This window comes from Dromiciops gliroides, chromosome 3 (genome assembly GCF_019393635.1).
Source record: "Dromiciops gliroides isolate mDroGli1 chromosome 3, mDroGli1.pri, whole genome shotgun sequence".
In the NCBI taxonomy this organism is placed as follows: Eukaryota; Metazoa; Chordata; class Mammalia; order Microbiotheria; family Microbiotheriidae; genus Dromiciops; species Dromiciops gliroides.
In genome coordinates, this window is record NC_057863.1 from 496,600,703 (window position 1) to 496,621,862 (window position 21,160).

Below are 21,160 nucleotides of genomic sequence, written 5' to 3' on the forward strand. Positions count from 1 at the left end.
ACTTTAAATTTTTTTCTTCTTCTCCACTTATAGTAATGGACTTGTTTAATTTCTTCCCATAGATCTTACTATTGTCCTTTCTTTTCTTTTTAAAAATTATCTCCATCTGAACTGCTTCTCTTTTTTCTATTTGATGTAAAGGCAAATCACAGTGTGAAGTACTGGCCTTTAGATAGACATTTTATTTAGTGAAAGGGGCATAAAAAGGATTTTGGGGTGAGAAAAAACAGGAAATCAGCTTGAGAAGAAACATAGTTCTGAAGATCAGAGAGAAGGCAGCTCAGAAGAAAACCTACTGACTGATGTTAGAGATGGCTATAATTCAATATTTTCCAACAGCTAATTTTAATATGACCATTTTCAGTAATTTGGATTTAATGTTTGAGAAATTTGAATCAAAGAACTCTGAATTGTATGTAGACTATTTACATTGTATCTAACAGAAATATGTATTTTGAGTTTTTCATCCTAAGACTGAGGTTAGTTACTATACATGAGGATGAGACTGATAAAAGAAAAGCCACCATTGAAGAAAGCAGCTGAGAAGATGCAAAGATGCCAATGAAAGAAGTTACAGAAGGTAGAAAAGAGAATACAACCTACAACGCAAGGAAACTAGCCTTTACTTTGTTCTTCATACATAGCAATCCATCTCCTATCTCCATGCTTTTATAGTGGCTATCTTCCATGCTTGCATTGCCTCCCATTCCTTCTCTAAATTGCCCTTAATCACTGAATGGGTGTTGCCTCATAAACTGAGACCTGGGAAAGACCCCTGCTTAAAAAGGTCAAGGTCAACCACTACATCCTGGTCTATTACCAGTCATTGTGACCTATGTCCTGCCACTGGACTTCAAAGACTCTGGAGGACAGATGACTTTGGGCATCTCTGCCTCACTTAAATCTATTCACTAACAAGTCAAGATATCACCCTCCTGATGTCATTGGTGCTCTCTGAGAACAGAGGAAGAACAACAACTGCCTTCCATCCTCATTTCCACCTCAGAGAATCCTTAAGTTTCATCAAGACTTGGATCAGATACCACCGCTTGGGGCAGCTAGGTGACACAGTGGATAGAGCACCAGCCCTGGATTCAGGAGGACCTGAGTTCAAATCTGGTCTCAGACACTTGATACTTACTAGTCATGTGACCCTGGGTGAATCACTTAACCCCAATTGCCTCCACCAAAAAAAAGAAAAAAAAAAGTAATTGAGATACCACTGCTCCCCATTAGCAACTGCTAATTCCCTTCCTCCCTATCTTGGCTTTTAATTACCTTGTAGTTATTTTGAATAGTCTGTACAGTTATCCCTTCCACATCAGGACTTTGCCCAGCCCAGTTTTGATATATTGGGTTGGCATAAGAAATTAAATGGGAATTTTGGGGAAGTTTTATAGAAGACTCAGACAACATTCAACAGCCAGCAGATGACATAGGGACCTTATCACAAATTTTACAATAAGGTACTTTAAACACTCCATAAAAGAAAAAGAAAAAAAAAATCAGACTTCACTGGTGCAAAGGGGGAACCAAAAATTTTTAAACAGATTTTTCCAGATCACAAAGGTACTGTGCCCCTAACACCCATGATGTGAAAGGGATAATTGTATAGTCTCATATATGTATATTTTGTTTCTGCCCCACCTCCATAGAATGTAAGTACCTGGAGAGCAGGAATTGCTTTGTTTTTTTGTCTTTGTGTACTCAGTCCTTAGCTTGGTAATAAGAGCTAATAATATCAACCGACAATTCTATAGCACTTTCATTGTTTGCAAGGTGATTTACAACTCTTTTCTCATTTGATCTCCATAACCTTGAGAGAAAAGTTATTATTATTCCCATTTTGCTGCTGAGAAAACTGAGTAAGGTAGACATTAAGTGACTTGTTTAGGATCACACAGCTAGTAAGCATCTGATGCTGGATTGGACTTCAGCCAGAGTGCCTATATGTTGCATAACAAAGCAGGTACTGAATAAGTCCTTATTAGATTCCTGTCACTCTCCAGTAGACTTGCTGTGGCAGGGCTATTGGCCACACCCCACTGACTATTGCAATGAAGATAAAGTTGGCCTTTGGCTTGACAAACCGACTTGCAGAAACAAGCAGGGAGACTTGGTGTTCTGATTTTTATAGGGCAGCAAATTCATTGAAAGTCCTCAGGGAAAAGCCATAGCCTCAGTTCCCAAACCGGGTCAGAGAGTTTTCTGCTCTGAATTTATATCTGTACAGTCAATTTAAACAATTTCAATCAACAGGCTCTATGTGATAAATTGCATGTAACTCATCCCTAGGAAAGTAAGGACCAATTTAGGTGGAATCTGAGCCTGGGAAATCTTAAAGATGATTTAATACACCCACCAGGCTGGAAAAAAACCCAAACAGATGCTGAGTAAATAGCACATAATCCATAACTACCAAAAAGGACCAGGGAAGTTCAGAAACTTTCCACACTGTTGTTCATCCTTCATTTTTGAAGAGGATCAATGATGTCACAGAGCGATGCTTTGACTTGTACTTGAATTGGTTTTAAGTGAGGCAGATGCACAAAGTTGTCAGACGCACTCTCTATTCCAGAGTTCTTGAAATCCAGTGGCAGGGCAAAAGTCAAGAAGACTGGTGATGCCTTGGGATGCAATGGATGATCTTGGTGTCTTTGATGTCTGACCAAGCTCCAAGTGCTTCATAGCCCAGCTTTAGTCACCTTTATAGATGCTGGAACCAATTGTCCTCATGGGTCTATTGCCTGCGGGAAAACTTCACAGTTACACATTAGGGCTGACATGCCTCCAATGCACTGAAGGGTTTGTGGCCCGCTGGTGACCCCTCAACCAGGTTAAGCCCATCTGCTGAGATGGCTGTTGGTCATGCTACAGTTTCTTGTAGCCACAGGTGAGAGTTGGGGAACAGAAGGACAAGTATTACAAGTGTGGATTTACCACATAGTAATGGCAAACAATTAAATTCATAGCAACAAGCATTAGTACATACTACCATGTGTAAGAAACCATGCAAAACCCTGGAGATCCAAAAACAAAATAAAATGAAACAAAACCCAGTCCCTATCTTTGAGGAAATTACTCTCTACTGACATAGCACATACTACAGGGTAGACCAAAAGTCACAAAGGATTTCAATATTTAATACATTTTAATTTTTGTTTGTAATTTACAGTACTATAGCATCTCATACAGTATACATAAGAAATGAATTTACATTATGTGTGAAAAATCAAATTTTGTAAATGGCAAAAAAATAAAGAAAAAATATATTTCAAAATATTTTTAAAACATCATGACTTTTGGCCCACCCTGTATAATGGCATCTGGGTAGCACAGTGGATAACGTTCTAGGCCTGAAGTCAGGAAGACATCTTCCTGAATTCAAATCTGGCCTCAGACAATTACTAGCTTTGTAACCCCAGGCAAGATACTTCACCCTGTTTGCCTCAGTTTCCTCATCTGTAAAATGAGCTGGAGAAGGAAATGGCAAACCACTCTGGTATCTTTACCAAGCAAAGCCCACATGGGGTCACAAAGAATCAGACATAACAGAAATGACTGAACAACAACAAGAGAACCTTGTATTGTCCTGGAATTAGTTGTGCTGAATGGTTAGTTCCTTCTGCTTGTCTGTGTCACAAGCCCTTTTCTCTAACTATCCCTAAATATTAATCTCATCAAGGCTATCTTATTTCTAGAGTTACTGCTTAGCAAAGGCATTCAGGGGTGGCAATTAAAATAAAAGTACAATCTTATAAAACCAGCTTATTTCCAAGCCACTTAATGGAAATGATATAATCATAGTTATCTTAGAGTCAGACCTGGAAGAGACATGAACTATTAACTAGTTCAACTTACTCCTTCTACAACTAAGGAAACCAAAAGCCCAGAGAGGTTAATAATTATTTTTAAAATAATAAGAGCTAACATTTATATAGCACTTAACTGCATGCCAGGAACTTTATAATTTTTATTTCACTTTATCCTCAAAACAATCCTGGGAGGTAGGTGCTATGATTATCTCCACTTTACAGATGAGGATACTGAAGCAAACAGATTAAATGACTTACCCAGAGTCAGACAGCTAGTAAGTGTCTGAGGCTGGATTTGAACTCAAATTGTCCTGACTCCAGGCCTGGGGTTCTATCCACTATGCCACTTATATGCCTGTGGTTAAGGGAATTGCCTGAGGTCACACAAGCAATAAGTGCCAAGTTCAAGATTTGAACCCTGGCTACAAAACCCAGCAGCACTTTTTGAGTCCATTTGTATTATTATGTACAGTCTGTTCAAGATATGATGTAGATTTGATTTTGCTCTTCTCTAGGGAGTTAGAAAAATTCTTCCACCTAGACTTTGCCTGTTAGCATCTGTAGACAACACTAACTTAGAATTACTGTGAACTAAACATTATAACCATTTAATGTTTATTGATTTTCCTTCTTCCTTTCTATTTTTAGGAGGACAGGAAGATATTAATTACATTTTTGAGAGAAGCCAGTGCTGCTGTGTGAGGGTGTCTTGAGAGCTCTCTAGAAGACCAAATCTTTCATTTATCTACTAAGTAAACATAAGCAACCCAGGCAAGCTAAATGGTGAACTTTCTCTCCATCTTCACTCCTTACTATAAGGAGTTCCATGAAGACTCCATCAAAAGTCATTTAAACTCTGTGTTGTGACTCTTTCAGTATCACCTTGTTCTCTCTGTTATAACTACCCACAAAAGGAGGAGGGGGAGGAAGCACCATTCTCCACTCCACCTACCCTACCCCCACAAAATATAGGGGGAAATGTTGTTATTGTTCAGCTCTACATGACCCCATTAGGGGCTTTCTTGGCAAAGATACTGGTGTGGTTTGTCATTTCCTACTGCAGCTCCTTTAATAGATGAGGAAAATGAGGGAAACAGGGTTAAGTGATTTGCCCAGGGTCACACAGATAGTATGATTTGAACTCAGGAAATTGAGTTTTCCTGACTCTAGGCCTGGTACTCTATCCACTGTGCTACCATGAATTGCTTTTATTTCCTCTATTTTCCCTTTTTTTTTTAAAGAGATGACTTTCTAGGTGGCAGACAAGGGAAGGACATATTTGGAAAGGAAGGTGATGTAAAAAACAGAAGATATCAACACGATTTTTAAAGGGTCCTTTTCCAGCTTTAACCCTTTGATCACCTTCTGGCTTTCCTCCCGTGCAATGCTCCTTTCCCTCAGAGGATCCTATATAACTATCTAGTTATGGGGCCTAGACAGGCAACAATTTTCAAACATTTTAGAACCTCTGATGACTCATCATGACGTAAAGATGATCCAGACTTACCAAAGACTGAGCTAGGGGTGTGTAAATTTTGACATACCACAAAGCTTCCAATGGCGTTGACTCTGTGCCTTGTGACAGTCTGTGTCTACCTTCTAAGCCTAACCTAGCCAAAGACAGCACCAGAAAAGAGGCTGCTGGCCAATAGCTTTTCCTGGACCTGGCTAAGTTTCAGAGGGCTTGTGGTATGTATTGTTAGAAAGGGTGACCACATAAAAGAAATTCCAGAACCTTGAGGTGCAGTTGGAAATGTGACATCCCATTCACATATGCTCATTTATTTTTTTTGGTGACAGTCCTCACCCAATACACTGGACAGTCTCCCCCTACAAACTTCCCCATTTCTATTGAAGACATTTCTATCCTTCCACTCACCCAGGTCAATAACTTTGGAGTCATCTTCAATTTTCCCATATCCTCTATTCCTAATATTCAATCAGCTGCCAAATGTTGCACATTCAACTCCCACTACATCTTTTCACATCTGTCACCTTTTCTCTAACAATAGAGGCAATGTTGCAGCCTCTCATCATCTCTCACCTAGTCTATTGCAACAGCCTCCTAATTGGCCTCCCTATTTTAATTTTCCCCAATCTGTCCTCCACAGAGCTGCCAAAATAATCTCCCTAAGGATTTTGATAAAAAGGGGGCATTTTGTTACTGCCTTGTTAAATTTAAAATACACTAAAAAACACAATACTGACATAACAGTTTGTATTTTCATGTGCAATCCTCTTTTCTGATTCTCTTTTTTTTGCTGAAAAGTTCATGCATATTCATGAATGTTAAGTTCATAATAAAAAACCCCAAATCTTCTGAAGCATAACTTTGACCATTTCACTGCCTTGCTCAGGAATCTAGACTTGCCTCTAGGATTAAACATGGATTGCTCAGTCTAATATTGAAAGCTCACCATGCTCTAACTTCAACCCCTCTCTCCAGGCTTATTTTATATTATTCCACTTCATTTACTCTACATTATAGCCACACTGGCCTACTCTCTGCTTGCTCCTTTACCTCTTCATTCCATTTCCTGTCTTTATGCTTTTACACAAACTATCCCTGATGCCTTCTTACCTCTTCCACTTAAAAACCCTAGCTTTCTTCAATGCTCATTGCAGGCACTAACTCTGACATGAAGTCCTTCTTAGATCCTTCAGTTTTTAGCATTCTCTTCCTCCTAAGATTACCTTGCATTTATTTATCTGTGTACATGTTATATAAACCCAGTCAAATATTAGCTCCTTCGAAGCAGAGACGGGTGGCTTTGATTCTCCAATGCTTAGCACATAGAAAGGCTTAATAAATGTTTACTGAATGGAATTTGCATTAGTAAATTAATGAAAATGAATTAAATGCATTTTGTCTTGTGTGTTTTTTTCAGGGGGAAGAGGTCTTTTTTTTCCCCTTCACACATATGCATACTTACACACACTCTCTCTCTGTTTCTCTGTCTCTGTCTCTCTCTGTCTCTGTCTCTGTCTCTCCCTCCCTCCCTCCCAGAATATCCTCTGCCTTATGTTCCTATACATCTTCCAGCACAAGTCAAATCTTACCTTTTGTCTGTACCTCCCTAAACTTCTGTTAGTCAGCCTACTTGTGAAATATGGCATCTAACATGACTGTGAAGGGAACTAGTTAAAAATCTATTGCATTTCTTTTTTTTCTTCAATAAGCATGCCTATGGTCTAGGAAACAAAGCCAAAATTCAATTAAATTCAGCAAACATGACTTACTTAGATCACTATATTAGGAAATAAAGAAGAGAATGAAGATTAATTAAGGTAAATGGGTCCTCGACTTCAAAGGATCTTCATATTCCTATAGAATAAGGTCAACAAAGTGATTTGCTTACATCATTTCATTTGATCATCATAACAATCCTGTGCAGTAGGTGCGATTTTCATCCTAATTTCAAACTTGAGGAAAAGGAGGCATAAAAACATGACACAAAAACCAAATAAATGTAAATTTTAATATTATGGATACTAAATTCCTCTCTAAAGCCCTCTTCTCTTTCCTTTATGGTGCCATTTCACCACTGTAGAACATAGGTAACCTTGCTTTCTTGAAGACTATGTCAGAAGGGTGCAAATTCTGCCCGGATTGACCATGCTAGAAATTTATTTGGCTTAGAGAAGGGTTGTATGTCAATTATCAGAGACAGACAGATAGATAGACAAATGGACAGAGGGATGGACAGATGAACGGACAGATGGATGGGTGAATGGATGGATATATGTGTGTATATATCTATATGGAAATTTCTATATTGACATTATTCTACTTCATTTACATTAAGGTCAGGCTGGATACTCACTGCTTGCTCCTTCACCTTTTCACTCCATTTCCTCTTGTTATATTTTTACACAAGCTATCTCTGATCCATCCCTATCTATATACATATGTACATTGATCTCCCTCTTTCTCTCTCTCCTTCTCTCTCTCTCATCTCAATCTCTATATCCATCTCTCTCTATCTCTTTATCTCTCTCTCTATTCCTATCTTTATATCTGTATAGAGAGATATAGAAACTCATTCTTTCTGTGATATACTGAGAGTGAACTACCAAAATTCACAGCTTAAGGACCCTGATTTAATAAGATTTATGGCCCAAGAATTTAAAGCTTCAAGGTGTCTGCTCCATTTTACAAATGAAGAAGTTGAGGGCCAGAGAGGCTTGATAACTTGTCACTCAAAGGGATCTGAAGTAGGTTTTGCATCCAGCTCCCCCGCCCCAGACACCAAATTCATTATAAACTGGAATTTTGGAGAGGAATTTTGGTTTTCATATTCTAACCCTTCTCCAAGATATCTAAAGAGTTTGGAAAATATATCTATCTATCCCTCTTCTCCAAGCTCCTAATACTCTTGAAATCTCTATTGCTAGGTTTAGCATTTAGTTATATTTTGTCGTATATTAGTCTATAATTATTTTACCAGTTCAAGTCTGTCCCCCCCCCCCCGCCCACTGCCCCAGGGCAATGAAGGTTAACTGACTTGCCTAGGGTCACACAGTTAGTAAGTGTCAAGTGTCTGAGGTTGAATTTGAACTCAGGTCCTCCTGGATTCACCAGGACCATTGTTTTATCCACTGTGCTGCCTAGCTACCCCCTCAGTGAACTATTTCAAGCATATACCTCCCAATCTGTATATAATGACATATTTATAAATTATACAAGATACCTAGAAAATCTTTTGGGACTGCTCTACTAAAAATTATGTACATAAAAAAATGTGCATGGAAATAAAAATTTTAAAGGATGAGATAGAGATGAAATGATATTTGATTCTAGAATCAATAGGAAGCCATTGGAAGTAGAGTAGGGAAGTAGAGCGACCAGACCTATACTTTAGGAAAATTATATTGGCATCTGTGTCTGGAGGATGGGCTGGAGAAAAGAAAGTCCTGACCATCGTGGATTAATTAGAAGCTATTTCAGTAATTTATATGAGTCACAACGAGAGCTTGAATCAGGGTAGTGGCTGTGTGAGTAGAAAGGAGATGAATATGAAAGATATTGTATAAAGAGAAATACCAAGATTCAGCATAAAGCAAGATTCAATATGAGGAAAAGAGAGTGAGGAGTCAAGAAATGACACCAAGGGTGTGAACTTGGTTTTACATGGAATCATGGAAAGGATGGTGTTGCCCTCAATAATAATAGGGGAGTTTAGATTTAATAGTAATAGGAGATGTGGGTTTTGGGGAAAAGATAATATAAAGAGATCTTTTATTTTTCTTCCTGCATCCATATCTGATCATCCTGTTTGACTCATTCTGTCCCATTCACAATGAAAATGTAGGAGGGTGGGATTCTTACTCAATAATCACTGACCCATACTGCAGAACCTAAGCCCAGTAGTAGCCTATAGCCATTACTAGGTGATCTGCAGTGTCTGAGAGTAGGTATTCGGGGGAAGACTGAATTTCACCAATGATACCTGCATAACTGCTATTGTGAATACATGGAAATTCAAGTAAGAGCAGTTAGGTGGTGCATAGAATAAAACAGTGGATCTTGAGTCAGGAGGACCAGAGATCAAATTTTTCCTCAGACACTTGCTATTTGTGTGACTCAGGACAAGTCATCTAACCCTGTTTGCCTCAGCTGCCTCATCTGTAAAATGAACTGAAAAAGGAAATGGCAAAACCTTCCAGTATCTTTGCCAAGAAAACCCCAAATGGGATCATTGAAAGTTAGATACAACTGAAATGAATAAGTAACAACAAAAAACACTGGGAAGATGTCAGAGGTTGGAAATTTGCAAAGAGGGGGAAGAATGATGACTGATAAGGGTAGATGTGGTTGTGTTGGAGAAAAGTCCCTTGATTTGCCATGCCTGGGAAGGTGGGATTTGGCCAGTATTTCCACTCTTTGATGGATGGATTACATATCCTTTGGGATTGGGCCATGACTCCTCAGAGGTATTTGTCCTTTCTAGGAGATCCCTTCCATAGAGTGCCACAGGACAGGTTAGACTTCTTTTACTTGGCCCCCCAAAAAAGAACTAGTAGTAATGGGAGTAAGTTGGAAAGAGGCCATTTAGATTTGATGTACGGAAAACCTTCCTAAGAATTAGAGAGTCATCAAAAAGTGGCATTAGTTTCCTTTGGGAGGCCCTTTGTTGACAGCCCTCCAACAAAGGGTACAGGATCAACTGTCAGTATTGTAAGAGGCAATTCTTATTCAAGTATAGGTCAGAAATCTAGTCCTCTTCAAATTCAGATTCTCAGAGTTCTTGAACACCAGTCAACTAGTGAGCAAAAGAATGAATAAATAAAATACTATCTAGTACTATGTGCTTGGACCTGTGCTAAGCACTTTCAATACAAATACAAAAAAAGAGATATTACCTGCCCTCAAGGAATTTACATTCTAATCTGAGTAAAAATACTTATTGGGAAGAAGTGACCTCTAAGATCAATCCCAGTTCTGAATCTATGATTATACCTATCATCTGAAGTGAAGGAAAAACTAGAACTGCTACTATGAGATAGCTCTAATCAGTTATAACCTGTTATCCCCATACACACACAACTTTCCAGTTTTCTTGTACCTTATTCCCATCTATATTCTCTTCAGTCCAATGACACTGGCTTCCTTACTGTTTTTCGAATAAAATACTCTATCTCCCAACTCTGAGCATTTTTAATGGCTATCCCTCATGCCCGGAATGTTGTCTTTCCTTATCTCTACCTCCTGACCTCCCTGGCTTCTTCAAGTCTCAATGAAAATCCCACTTTTTATAGGAAGCCTTTCCTAGTCTCCATAATTCTACTACCTTGCCTCTGTTGATTATTTTCCATATATCCTGTATATAACTTGACTGTACATAGTTGTTTGCATGTTTTCTCTCCAATTAGATTGTGAGCTCCATGAGACCAGGAATTATCTTTTGCCTTTCTTTTCCTTGAACTTATCCCAGGGTCTGACAAATAGCAAGAAGTTAAGGAATATTTATTGATTGAATGACAAAAGCCCATTCTTCTCTCTAATGTCCCTATTTGATCATATTTTTTTCAAGAACCCAGGTGAATAGCCTCAGAGTGATTCTTGACTGTTTACCCTCATTTACTGAAACTTTTCCATGTGTTCAGTTGCCAATTAGTATAGATCCTGATACCACCACATTTCTCAATATGTTCCTTTTTCCTGTCTCACACTACCATGATTTTTTTGAGTTTTCATCTCTTCTCACCTAGATTGTTGTAGTAGTATCCAAATTGAGCTCTTAGGTCTCCAAATTTTAAGTGGTGTTGAAGAATTTTAGTGCCTTAGGAGTTTAGAAAAAGGAGAGATCACTGAGGGTTGGGGTAGTCCAGAGAAACTTCCTAGAGGAGGGGCCCATTAGCTGATCCTCAAAGGATATATAACATTTGGATACATGAATAGGATAAAGAAGAGCATCCCACATAGGAGGGAATAGCATGAGCCTGAGGCACAGAGTTGGGATTTAAAATGGCATGGTAGAGGAAGACAGGGAGTAGCAATTATTTGAACTATAGCTATTTTCTTTATGAATTTGCCTTATGCCTCATTGAGTGACTTACATATTTTGGGATTTTAGTCTGGGGGATGAGGAGTCTATGCCTCTGTGATGCCTATGTGTTATCCTGACTGTGGGTCCACACAACTTGAATTGCTTCTTTCTGGCTGCTTGCAATATTTTATCCTTGACCTGGAGTTCTGGAATTTGGCTATAATATTCCTGGAAGTTTCATTTTGGAATCTCTTTCAGGAAGTGATGGATGGATTATTTCAGTTTCTATTTTGCCCTCTGGTTTTAGAATATCAGGGAAGTTTTCCTTGATAATTTCTTGAAAGATGATATCTAAGTTCTTTTTTTGATCATGGTGTTCAGGTAGTCCAATAATTTAAAATTATTTCTCCTGGATCTATTTTTCAGGTCAGTTGTTTTTCCAAGGAGATATTTCACATTGTCTTCTATTTTTTCATTCTTTTGTTTTTGTTTTATTGCTTCTTGATTTCTCATAAAGTCATTAGCTTCCATTTGCTCAATTCTAATTTTTAAGGAATTATTTTCTTCAATGAGCTTTTTTGCCTCCTTTTCCATTTGTCCAATTCTACTTTTCAAGGCATTATTCTTCTCATTAGATTTCTGTTCCTCTTTTTACCAATTGGCCTAGTATGTTTTTAAGGTGTTATTTTCTTCAGTATCTTTTGTGCCTCATTTACTAAGCTGTTGACTCTTCTTTCATGATTTTCTTGTATCACCCTCATTTGTCTTCCCAATTTTTCCTTTACCTTTCTTACTTGATTTTCAAAATGCTTTTGTAGTTCTTCCATGACCTAAGACCAATTCATATTTTTCTTGCAGGCTTTGGATTTAGGAGTTTTGACTTTGTTATCTTCTTCTGAATGTGTGTTTTGATCTTCCTTGTCACCATAGTATCTTTCTGTGGTCAGAATTTTTTCTTTAGTTTACTTATTTTCTCAGCCTATTTCTTTATTTTTAACTCTTTATTAATGTAGGGCTCTACTTCCAGGGTGGAGGGTCACTGTCCCAAGCTCCAGGGATTTTGTAAAGCTGTTTTCAGAGATGCTTCTAGGGACCTGTAAGTTAACAGTTCTTCCAAGATTATATGATCTAAGGAGAGGTGTGTTTACTGCTTTTCAGGTCTGTTCTGTGATCTGTTTTGTGAGCAACCACAAGCCCTCTTTTCTACCCTGGAAGTGTGAAGAGGTTACCTGCTCCACCGTGGCTGCAAGATCTGGTATGTCAGTGCTCCTCCTCACCCTGCAACTGCTAACCGAAGCTGTAACCTGGATCCAAGTATGGACAAATCAACAGAGTCCTGCCTTAGTGCTAGCAAAGAGACCCCTGTAAACTACTTCTGACCAGTTGTTTGGCCCCCTTAGCATCTGTGGGCTGAGAGCTCCAGAAGCAGTCACCACTTTTATAGATTCGGTGACTCCCATGACTTGCTCTTGGTTTGCTGGGGCTGGTCTGTGCTGGTGCTGCCTGACTGGGACTGTGTTCCACTCTCAGCTGGATGTGACAGTCCTTTATTGATGTACTTCTGAGCTGTCTTTGGCTGGAAAATTATTTCACCCTCTCTTTTTGTGGGTTCTGCTGCTCTGGGAATTGCTTTATGGTATTATTTAAAAGAGTTCAGAGAGGTTTTGGGGAAAGCTCAGGTGAGTCACTGCCTTTGCTCTGCCATCTTGGCTTTGCCTCCTCTGCTGCCATTTTAGGAGAGGAAGTACACTCTCCTATTTCAAATCAATCTTGGGACCAATGAAACCCAATCTTTCTGTTAATCTCTCAGTTGGCCTTTGAGTAATTCTCAACTTTATATCTTCAGAAACCAGTATTCTATGACTTAATATAGAAGCACTTCTTGCCACACCCCAGGACACTGCCCTGTGTATAGTCAGGGCCTGACAATTATCCAGGGAAGCAGCCAGTGGAGCAGGGATCTGCCAACCTCAGCACTACCACTACTACTGCCAAGTGATCATGAAATGCCACTTATGGTAAAATTAGTTCAAGAGCTGTAGAAGAACAGGCTACTAGTCTTACCTCTAGTCCAACCCCTACATCCATAATTACAGGGAAATAACCCTTATGGAGATGAACCTTGACAGCTGTCTCTGTGAGTGATGCAGCCCCACATCCTCAATAGCCACAGCTATTGAAGATCTTAAAAACAAAGTTCTCCTAATCAAAACTCTTCACATCATCATTGAATGGCTCAATATCAGAAAGGGATATGGGGTTATTAATGGAATAACATTAAAGAAGATGCGTTACCATCTGCTTTGTTACTATACCCTGAAGGGATTTTCTTTCCATATGACTTGCAGCTGAATGAAATCTTCTATGTGTATTATTACCCTCATTAGAATATAAAATTACTTGAAAACAGGGACGTATGGCTTTTCTGCTGGTATCTCTAGGGCTTAGCAAAGTATTTTGCACACAGCACATATGCAGAAGAGGGTTTTTTCATTCATTCATTCATTCATTCATTCATTCATTCATGCATTTATTTGTGCTTTCATTCACAGCTTCACAACAACATTAGGACAATATTGGCATTAAAAAGAAGGGTATTAAAGTGCTTTTTACCTGAGACCAAAGTCACAAACATAGCACAGAGGGTGTCCTCCTTCTGGTGGTATTAGTGATTCATAATAAAAATAGCTGGCATGTATTTAGATAGAATTTTATATTTTACAAAAGTCCTTTACATATATTAACCCATTTGATCCTAGCAATCTGATTAGGTGGATTCTAGCATGAACCCCATGTTATAGATGAGGAAACTGAGAATGATCCAGGTTAAATCACTTGCCCACAGTCTTATAGCTAGCAATTAAGGCAGAATTTGAAATTACAACTTCTTGATTCTAGGTCCAATACTCTATTATGCTACCTAAATGCATAGTGTAAAGAATTAATTGTTATTTGAGGTTTTTATGTCCGGTGCACACTGGCCTGGGGCTCCGCAAACCGAACAGTGCTCCACCCATTGGTTGTAGCCATTGCCACAGTGCTGGCACCTCAGGTCATCACCACTTGCTGACACCTACATGGGCCTGGCAAAATTATAATGATTGAAATCCTAGTGAGGGCAGTCATGTGACTGTCAGAGTGGCCATCCCATTGGCTGGGGCTGTGTGGGGTTTTTCTGGGATTGGGGAAGGAGAATTGGGCATTCTAGCTGGATGCTGGAACAGCAAGGGTTCTGCTGCGTATTCTCAGCTGATTCCTGGGCAGTGATATCTTTTCAGGTTGTATAATTTCCCTTCCCCATTTTATTTCCTTTACCTTGATCCCACTGATCCTGTTTGTGGTTTTTTTTTTTTTTTTTAAGTTCATTCTTGTTAAAATAAATCCTGTTCTGTTTTGAGGGAGGCTGCTAGTCTCCTTCCTTGCCCCAATATTGCAGCGAGCCACTTAGCTAACACTCCCCAATAAAAAATTGGTCCCCACAGATTTTTGGTGAGCCAGCCAGGATGAATGTAAAGAATTAATTGTTATTTGAGGTTTTTATGCCTTGGTGCGCACTGGCCTGGGGCTTCGCAAACTGCATGGTGCTCCACGCACCGGTTGTAGCTGTTGCCAGGCCCATGTAGGCATCGGTGAGTGGTGATGATGTGAGGTGCCAGCACCATGGCAACAGCTACAGCCAGTGGGTGGAGCACCTTGCAGTTTGCGGAGCCCCAGGCCAGTGCGTGCTGAGGCATGAAAACCTCAAATAACAATTAATTCTTTACAATAGTATGGAAGCTCTTTGAATGTAGTAACTGCAACCTAGTTTCGTTGTCGTCATCATCATAGTAGTAGTAGTAGTAGTAAGAGGAGGAGGTGGAGGAGCTGGAGAAGGAGAAGGAACAGGAGGATGAGGAACAGGGCTAATAGTAGTATTTTATTCAAAATCTTTAATTTCAATGGCTTAAGGGGACTATCATTTAGAAAATTTCTTATATTAGTGCGAATGGACACCTGCTCTATAATTTATAGTCCTAGTTGCCTAGGGAACAAACCAATTAAGTGACATACTAAGGATCATTCAGTGTTCTGTGTTAGGAGTAGAACTTAAACTGAGATCTTCATCTCTGAGGTTAACTCTCCATTAATCCATGCCCCTTATCAATTATCATAGTGCTGGTTATATAGTTCTTTATTGTTTTATTGAGATATGTGATTTAATTGAGGTGGAAACTCCATTTGCCAAGGTAGATTTGTAACTATTCTACAATTTGTAGTCTTTGAGAATTGCCTGAAGGACTGAGGGGTTACTAGATCTTTCCATAATCATGTAACTAATAAACGTCCAAGGTTGAATTTGAACCCATTCTTCCTGACTTCAAAATCATTCACTTTTTTAATAATCCATGCTCATTGAATCCAGTGGGGATACTGTTGTAAAGGCTGATAAAGCAGAGGCATATTAATTAGCCATCTTTTTTGAGTGTCCGCTATCATCTTGAGTAGAAAGTATTCTTTCTCCCTTCTGGTCACCTGGTTGGTACTACTGTTTTGCCCTCCAAGACCTATTGCCCCTGCCCCCATCCCAAAGGTCCAGACATTTAGCAACCAAGTGAAAATTTGGATGAGAAATGAAACAATTCCTTCTTTCCCCCTCATCAGTAAGTTCTTTGTGAAATGGTTAGGGATCCTTTGAGGTGAATTCATTGGGTCACCCTCCAATGACCTTGCTTTGTAATATGGTTATGAAATTACTTCACTTTTCCACCTGGGAATGGCAGAAATAACAGTGCTAGGAAGTTATAGCACTCAAATGAGGTTGTGTGGGGGGGTGGGAAGTGGAATAAGAAAAAGAAAAGTCACATTGTTTTCATGCCATCAATGAATGCAGCTTCTATCTCCAGCTGATTTCATCTAATGTGATAACACTCATCATAATAAATATTGTTAAAAATAAAAGTCACTCGGGGGATTGAAAATCTCTGGGACAGGTGTTCAGAAGGAGGCACGCACAGTAATTGGGTGACTTATTCATTATTGGAAATGCCGTTTAAAATCTATTGCATTAAAAAAAAAACAAAAACAATACTTCAGCTGCTCTCTGGCCTTCCAAAGTCATTAGCTCGTGTCTTCTGTCTGTTTATTTTCCACACTGAAGTGCAGCTTTTAATGTCACAAAAGAACCAACTTGAATCTTTGCCAACAGCTCAGAGTGAAGGATGAAGCCTTCTGAGACTCACACATCATTCTGCACACATAGTTTGTCTCTTCTCTGAAGCCTTATATCCAAGGTCTACAAAACCCAGAGTCTCCAAAGTCAAGGGAAGAAGGAGCTATGAGATAAAGGACAATTCCTGTTTTATAACAAAAAACAGTGAGGTTTGGATTTGCCAAAGGCCATCTTTCAGGTTTGTCTGAGACTTTTAAATCCAGATGGACAGCCTGGGCTCCAACCAGAAGAATAAATGTATAAGAAACAATACCATCTCAAAGAGCACCATTTCTATTTAAAAAGATTTTTATTGGTATATTTTGTTTTTATATGACCTACATTTCCTCCTGTATCACCCTCTTTCTATGCCCTCTCAGATAGACATCCCTTATTATGAAAACATCTTCAAAATGAAAAAATAATGTTCAGCAAGGCCAATCAATACAGCTAAAAAGTCAGACATTGCATGCTATGTTACATCCCCCTGAACACTCACCTCTTCAAAGGAGTTGAAGGGAGGTGTCTCTCCATACCTCTTCTTTGGGGGTCAATCTTGATCATTATAATTTTACAATGTTCCATTTCTTTTCTTTTTCTTTTCTTTTCTTTCTTTCTTGTTTTTTGTTTTTTGCAGGGCAATGAGGGTTAAGTGACTTGCCTGGGGTCACAATGTTCAGTTTCAATCATTTCATTGTTGTTTTTACTTTTCATTTTTATTCTTGGCAGGCATTATATTCATCTAACTTCTGTTTCTTCTTACTTCACTTTGCATCAGTGATAGGTGAGCCTTCATCTAATCTGGCCTGGAATCAAGTCTCTATCTCACTTACTGGCCTCCAGTTTGTCTTAACTTGTTTCCCTCACTTCACACATTCCAGCTCCCTTATGTGTGCTGTTTTCACCTATTAGAATGTAATTTTCTAGAAAGCAAGAACTGTCTTGCTTGCTTATATTTATACCTCCATTGTTCGCCACATTACCTAGCACTTAGCAAATGTTTAATAAATGATTTAGCTATTCATCTATCATCTATCATGCAAGTCTTCCCATGCTTCTCTGTATTTTTATATTATTTCTTACAGTGCTATAACATAACATGACATTAATGTACCAAAATTGAAGAAGGAGGTCATTTTCCTAAAAATGCCATTGTGTTTTGGCAAAATTTGCAGGGTTGTAAACTAGGGTTAGTAAAATGGGAATTTCCCAGGGAATAAAACATGAAGGGTGTTGACAGCTTTTGTAGTTCATCAAATAGGTAGAGACAATTGAGATTAGCACCTGAAAGAATAATTACTTAAAATTTCCCCAGAAATTGTATTCCAGGTGAGTTCCTCTCTATCCTTTCCTGTTCTGCCACTGAAACTCTCACCCGTGGCTCCAAGAAGCTATAGCACATGCAGGGGTCTTACCCCTGTAAAATCAGCTCAGTAGAAGGGATAGACCATTTTGAAGGTAACTGACAGGCTTCAAATTCATCAGTGAGTTAGGGGGATGTCTAACCCAAACATGTGGAACAGGAGGATGAGAACAATTTTTTCCAATTTCCACAAAGGATGCTGAAGCAGGCATTGTGCAGTGCTTAGAGCTTGGTCAGACATCAAAAATGCCAAGGTCATATACTTCATCCTGGGCCATCACCACCCATCCTGACTTTTGTCTAGTCATTGGACCTTGATGACTCTGGAAGAGAGAGTGAGGCTGACAACTTTGTGTAACTCTGCCTCACTTAAATCCAATTCATGTGCAAGATAAGACATAACCCTGTGATGGTATTGGTCCTCTTTGAGAGCAAAGGATGAATAACAAGCTCAAGCGGGAAACTCGTGGTATCACAGTAATTCTTATCTTCCCCTCCCGCCCCCCCCCCCCAGTCCTAATGAATTAAATTCGTCTTAACAATTTGATTTGAGGATTTCTAGTCAGCTACTTGCTCCAAGTGGGTTTTGTGGTGATTGCCAGGACATTAGAATTGTTAGTTGTAAGCTCTGTGCCTTTGCCTCATTTTCCTAAGAGAAAATATGGCATGATGGAAAGAGAAAGACATTCTTTAAACCCTGCCCCAATCCTATACTGATTGTATAACCCTGTGCAAGTCCCTCAATCTAGTGCTTTCCTTTTGCTGATTGTCTCCAACTTATCCTTTATATATCTTGTTTGTACATGCAGGGTTTTTCTTGTTTGTTTGTTTGTTTTGGGTTGTTTTTTGCAGGGCAATGAGGGTTAAGTGACTTGCCCAGGGTCACACAGCTAGTGTCATGTGTCTGAGAGTACATGCAGGTTTGCATATTATCTCCCCAGCATGTTAACTTGAGAACAGGGACTCTCTTTTCTTTATATCCTGAGTTCTTCTTACTGTGTCTTGCATATAGTGGGCACTAAATATTTGTTGACTGACTGACAAATCTCTCAGTGACTTAAGTAAGTTTGAGTCTGCAAAATGGTGGGGGGGCTTTAGATTTATTTTCTAAATAAATGATATTGTAATCCTATTGATTTGAACTCACAGAATCTGGGAGTCAGAAAGGGTATTAGCCACCATCTACCTCAATTCTTTCATTTCACAGGTGTGGAAACTGAGTCACAATGAAATTAAGTGATGTCATTAAAGACAAGACAATAGAGGAAGACAACAAACCTCCTGGAAAACAGACAAATTCTACCACTTTGTCCCTTTTATCCTGTGTTGCATTTCTTTCCCTAAGTCTTCACACCCCAACCTCCTGGTCAAGAGACTATTAGAAATACAGAAAGTCTCTTAGCCATCACCAAAGCTCAGCAGCAGGATTGAGAGACAGCTATTGCTTATCCCTCCAAGGAACAGCTCATAGGACAGGGAACTCCCAACTGGCTGCTGAATAGTGTCTGGAATATACTAAAGGCGTAAATTAAATGCATTAATCTCAGTGAAAGTCACAACTGAGACATCCAAGTCTGTTCAGAAGGTTCAAACAATCAGGCTAATTTGGTGCAATCATACATGAAAGAAAGGTTTGGGTCTGCTCAGGGGCTTGTTTTCCCCCTTTCTTTCTTTTTTTTTAACTTGGCAATCAGGATGGAGTTCTAGATCTGCAACATACATTTTATTTCATTCTATTTCTTTAGACACTTGTCTCATCCCTTTGTACTCAGGCAATTCCTTTATCTGTTATTCATTTAAGAACATAAAGAATAGGGTTGTGACACTTAGGCTCTGGGAGTTTCGTTTCCACCTCCTCTCAGAATAGAACAGCAAATGTATTCTGGTTAAGATACAGGGGGTGGGGGGAGATTTTTTTCAGAGGGTGCATGGCATTCATTCTCTTAAACCTTTGGAAGCTGCAGCTGTGCTGATCTATGCATGTGTCTGTCTCTATTTATCAATCATTTTCCTTCTATTTGTAGGCTTGGAGCCCGCCCCCTGCACATGCACCAGAGTAGACTGGAGTCTGGAGTCTGGGGGAAGTTCTTAGCTAACTGTCAGGTCTTGGGAGCCTACCTGGGGGGCTCATCTTCATGTCCCAACTGGTGTTTCTGCATCTGAGTGACATCTTTTATCTTTTATCTTGTCATTCTTTGAAATAGCTCTTCCCCTAAAGAAAAAATAAATGGGGAGTGGTCGATTGGGAGATGGGAGACTGAATGACTAAAATCTCCTGAGCCTTTGCTTCTCCTGAACCCTAATGCTCTGAAGATATGAAGATGAGCAGCAGCCCTTGGAGTTTAATTTGGTCCATTAATAAATGAATTATGCAATTAGTTGATATACAATTAACTGGAATCACAACACATGTAGAGCTAACTAGGTCAGCCTGCGTCTGCATGGCTGTAACATGCCAAAGTGAATGTGCTGTCAAAAGATGTGCTCTGTAATTGTGTGCCCATACTGTCTGTGCCAAAGTCCCGCAAATGCCACGGTAGTAAAGAACAGTAGACAGAGGGTAGAACCAATGTTCGTTTCAGCAGCACATATACTAAAATTAGAACGATAAAGAGAAGATTAGCATGGCCCCTGAGCAAGGATGACACGCAAATTCCAGAAGAGGATAGACCCACACTGGCAAGGGGAATAAAACTACATAAAACTATTAGGTGGCACTGAATTATTTTTGGGGGGGAGGGGGATGTCATACACTATGGTAGTGCTATCTTCCCTAGATGGCTTTGGACCCAGGCTGTACAAATGAGCAATTGGGTTTGGACTGGGATGTATTGATGAACCATTTGCCAGAAATGTCTAGAATGGATCAAGATGCAAATCTTGCAGTCATGTTTTTCAGTGGGACTTGAGTTTGACAGAGGCAGTGAAAAGCTATTGAAAAACCCAAAACAAGAAAAACACAACTATGATCTTATGGGACGCACTCCTAGTTGTCACCAAAGCAGTCAGATATGAACTGCTGAAACAGTGATGGAAGACATGTATAGTAACTTGTGCTGTGGACAAGACCACAGTTGACCAGGTTAGACAGATCATCACATCATGATCCCCTTAGAGATGAACAACACTAAAAACAATGATGAGGATAGTGATGATGCCACAATTTTAAACTAGAAGGGAGCTTAAAGATTATCGAGTAGAGCACCTTCATTTTACAGAGAAGAAAACTGAGCCTCAAAGACTTCCTTTGGGTCACACATCTAAGTCTGAGATGAATTAGAACTAACTCCAAGTTGAGAGAGCC

The 21,160-nt window shown here is 39.3% G+C and overlaps 1 non-coding gene across 1 annotated transcript; it reads left to right on the forward strand.

Annotated features, from left to right (window-relative positions):
- Nucleotides 1–20,427: 20,427 nt before the first annotated feature.
- Nucleotides 20,428–20,532, forward strand: LOC122752249. The gene has a single exon (XR_006356032.1). It is a non-coding gene; the product is annotated as a U6 spliceosomal RNA (small nuclear RNA).
- The last annotated feature ends 628 nt before the right edge of the window (nucleotides 20,533–21,160 follow it).